Source organism: Leiobunum rupestre, chromosome 11 (genome assembly GCF_980474605.1).
Source record: "Leiobunum rupestre chromosome 11, qqLeiRupe1.1.hap1, whole genome shotgun sequence".
NCBI classification, from domain to species: domain Eukaryota; kingdom Metazoa; phylum Arthropoda; class Arachnida; order Opiliones; family Sclerosomatidae; genus Leiobunum; species Leiobunum rupestre.
The window spans coordinates 53,672,398-53,682,677 of record NC_143394.1 but is presented as its reverse complement, the minus strand read 5'-3'; positions in this window follow the sequence as shown (position 1 = coordinate 53,682,677).

The following is a 10,280-nucleotide window of genomic DNA, read 5'->3' as shown; positions in this document are numbered from 1 at the left end:
GAAACGCACACGATTACTAAGAACTAATTTGGAAACATTTATTTAAAAAAAAATTACTAAGTCATTTAAATTTGAATGTTTAAAAATTAAAATTTTGGGAGAGTTAAATGTGTAAAGGGAGATAAAGTTTTGCCAGTTCGGTTAATTTGCGATCCCGGACGGTCCCCCAAAATGTGACACTTTTTATAATAAGATAAGATATATATATTTATACGATATGAATTTAATTAACGATTTAGGGGAAATAGAGTTAAAAGTAAAAATTAGTTGTCTAGGGGATGCATTTTGGAATATGGATAATTTTAAATAAAAGTGTTAACATTATAAGAAAAACAAATACACAGAACTGGCAATGGTCAAACATTTATTTAAAAAGTTAATTAATAAAAAGAACGCGTACATTATTTACAACCCAATCAAAAACATTTTCTTTTAAAGCTAACTTACATACTAACACAAATAAAATAAAAAGGATTGGCTGGTTTCCAATTTACGACAAACGTTTTTAAGAATACGATCTGCGTTGATATGCGACGGCGAGTCCCAGGACCATGGCGCTGCTCCTGGCTTATGAGGTCCAGCAGCTTGGCTCTTGGCACGGCTTTTCAGAGTTATAAGATGGCGGCAGCACAATTTTTGTAGCCCGTGGCACCAACCGCGACCGTATATATTTTTCTTAGACGACAAAACAAAAGACTTAGCCGCGAGGGCATATTACTTCGCGCTAAAGTTTACGCGCGTAAAACGCAGTGGTCTGGTGGTCCCTGCTTCGAGGACCTTGTTGTTGACGACTCTCTCATATTTTTATCACCAACCCTTTTAAACACCTCTTCAGGAACTGGGGGACTTCCATGACGTAGGAGAAACTGGGGTTTTTGGAAGCGTTCGGACCGAAGCGGCTGATAACGCTTTTTAGAGCGATAGGTCAAACCCGTCTAAAAGTTTTTGAGCACGCCCTGCCGATTGCAGGAGCGAGCATCGCCTTTTTGTCGAGGAAACCAGCATCAAGGGAAAAACCAGCTATCCGATATTTTAAAAATATACAAATACCAAATCATTCGAAAATACCTTTTTTATAAACCTAATACTAAAATGATTGACTATAATTATATTTATTTGAGGGGCAGAATTACATTTAATTATTTATTTGTTACAACTTACTTTGTGAATTTAGTTGTTAAAATATGACCACTCAAAGTTTTCAATCTAACCTAGAATGGCACCAGAGCTCTTCGATAAATTATTGAATATGATTTATGTCAAAATCAATATACATCCGCCAGGAGGAAATACTGTTGAACGAGGAGAAAGGATGGCTTCAACTTTGCGGTAAGATTAATTTATTTTGTAGACTTGAAGTATTCTTAAATTTTATTTTTTCATTGTTTCTTAAAACAGTTGCCTGGTAACAGGCGATATTTATCCATCAATGGCATTTGCATTTCGTGTTGGAGTGCCAACAGTAAAAGTATAGTAAAAGAAACATGTATGGCTATTTGGGAATGTCTTCAACCAATTTATTTACCTGTCATTAAATTAATTGAATTTATTAAGGATCTGAAATAAAACAAAAATTCCATTGGGCACCTGATGAACATACATGGGAAAATGTCGCCCACAATTAAAAAAAACGTTGGAATTACCCTTTGTGTTGCGGTGCGGTTGATGGAAACCACGTCATGATTCAACAGCCTGCAAAGTGAGGAACATTGTACCAAAATTACAGAGTAGTTCTTAAAATTTATTTAAACAATTTTCAAGTGTGTTTTACATGTTTTATTGTCTGTAGTTGATGCAACATACAAAATTTTAATTGTTGTTGTTGGAGCGTATGGCTCGCATTCTGATGGTAGTATTTTCAAGGCTTTACAGTTTGGCCAAGCTCTTCAGAAAAATAAAGCTCATTTGCCGAAACCATCACGCTTGCTAAATAGTGCTTTATATGTTCCTCATGTGCTAGTAGGAGATGAGGCATTCCAGTTACAACCTCAATTTATGCTTCCATACCCAGGAAAAGAGTTGGACACTGATCGTAGAATCTTAAACTACAGTTTTAGCCGGGCAAGGTATGTTAGGTTTTATTCATAACTGCATGGTATATTTTTAATAACTTTTGCTTATTATAATAGCTTATTAATAGCATAAGTAACATAACTTGAAGTATGACAATTAGCATAAATTATCTCCAAAATCATTTTCTGAGTTATTTAGTTCCGCACATAGGTCCTACCAGTGGCGTATACAGGATTTTGTTTCGGGGAGGGCATACAATGAAAAAAAAAACGATTGTATGTACAACCAAAAGTCAATTCCGCTGCAGTTTTGAGACGGAGTTGGGGAAAGAGTGTCAGTGTTGAAAAAGGTTTGGTTACATAACAGTATTAAAACAAATAAGTGTCATACTCTGGGTACGTTACTTATGTTATTAGGTATTCTAAAAATTCTACTTTTGTTACACTAGAAATTTATGTTGTTATTTTGAACTGTTGTATAGGCGGTGTAGTGAAAATATTTGCCTTTGGCATTTTGGCAGCACGCTGGCGAGTATTTCGTAGGCCACTTCTTCTGAAACCAAAGAATGTGGATCATGTAATAAAAGCCTGTGTTATTTGGCACAATTTCCTTTGAAAGAGGAAGAAGGCGTGAAACATAAATATTATTGTCCAATGGGTATGCTGATACAACAGATTCATTGGGGAACGTAATTCCCGGAACATGGCATGAAGAACTATCTAATGAGCCAGCTGAGGCTTTTGTCGCGCCAATGCCAACTTCTGCTAGGAATTTTACTGCTGAGGCCTTTGATGTAAGAAGAGCATTTACTCAATATTTCGTTAGTGAAGCCGGTGAGGTAGAATGGCAGAGGGCTCTGCCAGGTGTTGAAAAGTAATGCCAGAAATGAAATTGTAAATAAGTAGTTTTAGAATAAAAATGTACTTTGTACAATTATGTACTAAAAATAAATGTTCAAAATACAAAGTTTTATTTTTTGCCACCCGCATATGCCATCATTATTCCCAGTATTTTCTTGAGCAGTCGTGTTACATATATCTTCCAAATTCAGAGTCCTCTGTATCCACCTGGCTTAACTTTCTTATAAAAAAGGTTTATACGTTTATTATACCATTATTCTAAAAGGAGTTTTTGTTACCTAGTAATCATTGTGAGCGCTTCTTAAATTTCAGGGGGGCAAGAACTGTTTGAATCTTCATTCGTTTTCTTTTTCTTTGACATACTACCATTTACATTAAAAACTTTTCCACATGTATTTTTACCTATACCTTGGTCATGCAGTTCTTTGTTTACTTTAGCATTTTTACGTGAGACCTTAGAATTTTCTTAAACATCTACATAACATATGCTTTCACAGTCCTTTACGAGTCATCGCCTCTGCCACAATCAAAAGTAGACCCCAAACTTTCTTCCATTTCAAAATTAGAAGATGTACGATAGAGATAAAGAGGAACAAATCATTACACTAATTTTAATGTTTATCGAGATATTACCACTTATTAATTACTCTCTTCTTCCAACAATGTCCTTCAAGATTAAGAGCGATTTGAAGAAAGGCCATTGCACATCTTCAATTAATTCATCATTGAGTTCAGCACAGGGGCGCGTTTAGGTAAATTGGGGCACTAGGCGCAGTTTGATTTGGGGCCCCTTTTTTTTCACAAGGTCATTTAAGTCGAGGGCGTATCCAGGATTCCATTTCGGGAATTTTCAGATAACGTATTGAGTAGCTTAGTATCGGTTGAAAATTTTATTTAATGTTGAAACAAGTGTTGTATGTAAATAAATAATTATTTATTTTTATAAATTTAATTTTATTTTTCGTAATAAATATTTTAAACAAAGCTACTTAGGCACATTTAAATATTTCTAATGGATTTCGGTTTTTCGGCTAAAATGGGACCCCTAGAAATCGGGGCCCCTAGGGCGCGCACCTCGTGCGCCTGTGGCGAAAATCGCCACTGGCTCAGCATCCCTTTTCGTAATGGTAACTGACTGGTTATAGCCCCGGAATTGATCATAAAGAGTTTTCCACAGTTTTTTGCATTCGTCAACTTTAATAAGTAAACTTAAAAAAATAATAACATTTTTAAAACTTTTTGGAAATTATGGTTTACCTGTAATTTCCATTACTATAGCTACTTGTTTCCAAATGACATCATTCAAATTAACATCTCTATAATCTTTCAGAGATCTATTCCACAAAGCTTCTTTTTGCTGAATTATTTGAATCAACTTAAATTTTTTGTTATTAACGGCATCTTTTTTTCATCCAGAACAGTGTTGTGAAATATCAGTCAATAAAGTTTCATTTGCTGAGCTCATTGATATAAAATAATAATATTTTCCTTCAGAAAAATATTTCTATGGTTATCTGGTACATGGTATGGAATTATTATCCATGAGATTGGTTTCCTGGTAAACAATATAGCTGCATCTTCTGAATCTTCCCTTTCCACCAGAGATATGCACAAGTCATTCCCTGAGTCTGCCAGTTTTCTTTGCAGAATATTTTGCAGGTTTGCAAACTAAACATGTGATTTTGTTTTTCTTTGTTTCGAAAACTCCGAAGTCCTTATTTAATGAAGAAAGGCAGATGCCTTGACAAAATTCCACCTCTATTACTTCTGGTACTAATGATTCCTCATTTGAATCTGCAAAAAAATTGAAGTAGTAATAATACAATAAACTACTTCAATACGATAATTAAGTGGAACATAGATACAGTTTTTTTCATCAACACTCAGTAATAACCTTGTTATTGAAGTGAAATCTACTTATAAATAGGTTTTCATTATCATTAAGATATTTAGAGATGAGGCGTTATGCTGCTGTTATGTGACCGCAATAAGATACCAGGTTCATAAAATCGAATTTGAAAAAGAAGTAAAATATTTTAGAGTAACATTTGCAAATTAATCCGTATAAATAATTCTATTTTTTAAGTAATTGAATGAACTTTTATCTGATAAAAATTAGTGTTATTTACAATGGGAATGTTTTTAGTGAAACTTTACACTAGGACATCAGATACTAACACTAGGCAGGACACCTTCTACCTGCGTGCCATCAAGAAATGGAATGCTCCTGCTAAACAGACAGCTCAAATCTTTTTCCCTCCAAAAAAAACTAAACTTTATCAAGAATGTATGTTGAGTGGATTTTTTGTTTTTAACCAATCCCCACCGTAGTCGAAAGATACGCTCCTCTCCTCATGAGTCAATCTAATCAGCGCAGTACCTCATTGGATCTTAAAAATAAACGTTGAAACACACGCCGATGACTGGTGACTTGAAAAAGACCGTTTTTCTCTCATCCCCTTCCAACAGCGAAAATCAAGACCATGGTGTCCACAGTATCTCTCAATAAAGTCCTTCTCCCAAAGTGTAAATAAATACATTCTACATTTTTTCTTATTAGGTAAACATGTATATTAACTATTGTCTAAGTTATATGTATGTACATTTCACGACTGGTGTGATGGTTAAGTCTTTTTCCATGTTAATAAAATTGAAACTACGCCAGGTTCCAAACTGCTCCCCCATGAGTTTGTCGTGTAGGTATCTAAGTGCTTAGAACTTTTGTTTTTATGTATAAATAAAACTCCCGATTTATTTTTGTCTAAAATAACTTCTTAATATTACTTTTAGTCCTTTTGTCCAAGGATACATGTTATCCAAACAAACAGTTTTTCTTTATAATCAGTTAGGTAAGGTGGATAAGTGACTCGCTGTATTAGGCATTGAGTATTAGCTTAACTGGATTTTTTAGTATCCTAATGAAATGGGTCTTAAAATCTATACTGAGATGAAGTATGCGTTTTATTTTTACAGTGAACGTAGTGAGACGAGATCACCATAATAGAAACGCCCAGCTTCCCACAGAGCCTGCAACAGTACTTGATAGACAGTCCATGCCGTTGTACATGATTCTTATAGGATATATGGTCAATGAAGAGGTCTCCACACGTTGGGCAAGTATTGCTTGACCCTGCTGGGTAGGTGAATGCTGCTGCCGATACTCTTCCACTCGCCATTGCACCAGAGAAAACGTTGAGTGCAAGTTGATCGCAGAAAATGAAAGCGAGATAAAGCACAAGTATAAATACTTGGCTGAATGCCTGCTAGCTCTTAGCCTTCCCAATAAAGGGAAGTTTCCGACTCTCACCACGAGTAGGTGTCTAGATCAGGACTTTAAGAGAGTCTTCAGTGTCTGAACCGTCAATAGTGTCCCCTATTATACTTGTGGAAAGTAAAGGTTCGGTTAAATTCTCAAAACGTTTTGCGAAAAAACCTAGCTCTCTCTGAATATCGGAAGAATTCAAGCCAAGTATTTTAGGGACTAAATTGAAGTTAATTTCGTCGTAATTTCCAAGTTTTGTTATCTCTTCGAACCTTGATGGATGAAAATATGATATTTCTTTCATTAATTCAGAGTTTTCCTGGTATCTCGATTTTAACTTTTGAAGTGTTAGGTCACAAATAAATAAAAAGCTGGAAATCCGGTAATTATCCCATTTATTGTCGATTGGTTCGTCTCGAGCTGTTTCCCCAAATTCCTATGCTTGACATATAGTTCGCCTCTTTCGTTTTTCGGGTAACTGTAATTTTAAGATCCTCATCTTCACCTAACGTGTTGTTTATCGAGTCGGCAAACGCTACACATTTAGCCTTCAGTTTTTCGAAATCATTTCTTAAACTTTGCATCTTGTCTACGGAAGTTTGAATTAAATTCCAAGCTGTCATCAAATCTAGTCCCTTTGTTTGTAGGTATTTAGAAGTAGTTCCTAGCTGTTCAAAGATCTTCAAAAATAGGAAAGAAGTCAAAAGCGTTTCCATTTCAGTCCAGTTTCGTAAGAGAGATCCAGCTTCGGATGTTACTTTAGCATCAAAATTTGGACTTGGATGAATATGGTGTAGAAATTTAAGAACTATGGTGTACATTCCTTGTTCTGGTGTACTATAACTGTGGCTACGTTCAGCGGGACTCAGCGGACTCAGCGCTGACCTCAGCGCTGAGCGTTGAGCTTACTGTACGCTTTTTTTACTTCCGGTTTCTACGTCATGTTGCTCAACGAAGTCAGCGGTCGGAGGAGCAGGTTTTTCCGTTGCTCATCGGTGTCGTGACGTCATTCGACAAAGTTAAAGGAGGGGTAGCAGACGATATTTTGTTCGTTAAGTCAGCGAACCAGAAATCGTACAACAACTTTTAGATTTTTGTGACGTAGCGTTGATTAAAAGAACTCAACGATAACTCAGCGGTTTTTCTCCGTTGATAGTTGTTGAACGCAGCCTGTGAAATATTTTCTTCAACGCACTCTCCTTGCTTGACCATCTAGTCTTACCCATCTTTTCTAAACGTTTAAGTTTTGAGTGCCCTTTCTCTTTGGAAGTGAGACTTCCCCATTCTGTAATTATTTTGTTCTATTCAGGAAAAGAAGAATACGTCCGTTCCAGTAGTCCAAATAGATTTGATGTTCTTTCCTGTTTTGTCCAGATTGAGGCTCGGAGACAGTAGGCCCGGTAGAGATAGCATGGATCTTAACAGTTACTGAAACAGTGAAACATTCAAGAATTGTCACCGTTAGACATTGCATGATATAACGCGGTACTAGGAACCCGGGAACCGTATTACTAAGAAAAGAAAGAATCAAGTACTGTTTCACCGATAATTTGTTTTCGTGTGGTGTTCGTTATAATCAGAAAGTCAAGAATTAGAAAATTATAACAGGATGTGTTTTAAAGGAACTTTCAGATACATTAGCCTACGACCGAATGACTTACTTCAAATCGACTAGTTCTTTCTTGAGATACCCTTTAAATTCGAAAGTATTATGGTTCGTCCTATTCTGACACTTAAACCGCAATTGCTTAATACTAATCACTATATTCACCTTGATTAGCTGGATCACGCTTAAAAAGGTCAAACAGTTTCCGTTGCTTAGAGTCTTTTCCGGCAGAGAGAAGATCCTTTTGAAGTTTACTTGACCTATTCTGAGCACCGGACATTTTATTTTTAGCAGGAGTTTCCATTTCTAAATTTTTTCAAATTATCCTGACGAGCTTTACTTTTTGGTAACAACCCCAGTAGCATTGTGTTTCCGTTTTTTAGTCGGTTATCAGTCGAAACAGTCGGGTAGGAGTCGAAGTCGGCATTGAGTCGGTGGAAGACCTTAAAATGGCGTGCAGTCGAAGTTCGACTATTACCCGACAGTCGTGGAAGAGTCGGGTTGCGACTCAAAAAAGTCAATGCGGAAATATTCAAGTAGCGTGATTTTGATTTTACTTTGGGGACCCCGTAGTCCCTAGCAGTTAGAAGTCAGGAGAACAGCGTTGCGAGACATTCTATAATTTTAATTCTTTATTTCAAAAGTTTTTAACATATGTCAATGGGTTTATTTAAAACTGAATTTCCATCAAACATCAGTGGAATATCCTATGCAAAATTGATATTACAGTCAAATACAATTTGTTCGATAATTTGGAGTGGCAACGCTGCTGGAACAGAGTCGTTCCATGTGCGCGTACTTTGTCTTTGTACTGGACTACTGGAGGAAGTTTCATGGCCTTCGCATAAAGGTCCTTTGTGCACTTGCGGGATTTAAGGTAAGATTGATTATTTTATTGCTTAAAACCTATTTGTTGAAAAGCAGGTTTATGATGTAGGGTTTTCGATAAACATAATTTTATATATTTCTTGTGTAAGGCCTAACATTTGCCAAATAAATTCATCTTGCTAAGCCTATGAGACCATAATTTTAAACCCGTATCGCATTAAGCCTAACTGTACAGTAACGGTAGGCCACATGGGTGAGTTCATAGCCACCTAGATTAATCTAGGTTGCCATGGTGAGTTGGTTAAAAATTTTACAAAACTTTAATCTGTATTTTACTTACACCCGTTTCGTGATTTTAAATATCTAAGGCCATGATCTAGCTAAATAAACTAAAAACAGGTTTAAAAAATTTTATTTTCTGTTTTTTAATCTTACCTGCTGACACCCAGTTATTTTTATCAGAGGTGGGCGAAATCGCACATCAATCGAAGAAAAGCGTGCACCTCGATTCAAAATCATAGAATTCCCTTCGCCCAACGTAAATTTTCGTTTTTAAAAACCAGCTTCAACCATGTTTGCTTTGTCACGTGAACTAAGTTATATATGAGCTAGACGTCAACCAGGCGCAAATTAACCCAGTTTCGTGAAAAGCCAATTGCTTGGATTAACGAAGGGACTATACCACAATTGAAGCTCTACTTCGGGAGAAGAACTGATCGGAACGCGTAGGAGGTAGCAATAGCGATGGAAAGCGATTCTTTAATATTTTAGATCTTCATCGAGTGTAGAAGCGATCGCGACGCGAAGAATGTACCGCTTCGGGATGGAAAGCGATTATTACATAGCTTAGCTCTACTTTCAGGGTAGAACGGATCGTGAGACGACTGAAAAATACCGCGTAGTGAAGGAAAGCGCTTATTACATAGCTTTAGTGCTCCTTTGCGGGTAGAAGCGATCGCGACGCGAAGGAGATAAAGTTTCGCGATGGACAGCGATTATTTCATATTTTAGATCTTCATTGAGTGTAGAAGCGATCGCGACGCGAAGGAGGTAGTGCTTTGCGACGGAAAGCGATTTATTTATAATTTAAATGTTCCTCGACTGTAGATGAGATCGCGACGCAAAAAGGTAGCTTATCGTGATGTAATGTGTTTATTTTATATTTTAGGTCCACATTAAGGAGAAAAGTGATCGGAACGCGTAGGAGGTAGCGATTCGCGATGAAAAGCTATCTACTTCGAAGGAAGAAGCGCTCGCGGTGCGAAATGGGATTCTAGAAGCTTTTTTCAAAACTTTTTAAAATGCTTCGCCTGATTAATGCTTTAGTAGAATCTAGCAGTGGATAAGTTTATTAAAAAATTTAAATTAGTCGTCTGCACATTTGGAAGACATTTGTAGATCACACAAGGCTTAGGAATGCCTAACGGTCTTTTACGCGTTAGTTTAAATATTAAAACTTTTACAATTAATTCATTATTATGGGAAAGTACTGTTGTTATATAGATTGTAGAAGTGATTCAAGATTTCACAAGAATATAACTTTTTATCCACTACCTAAACCTGGAAAGAGAAATGCTAATTTAGAGCTCCCCTAAAAATTGATTTTTAGTATTAACCGAAACTCCATTACTGCATCAACTTTAAAAAAACATCATTATGTTTGCAATTTGCATTTCATTGATAAACGAGACCCAACCCAAGAAAACCCATA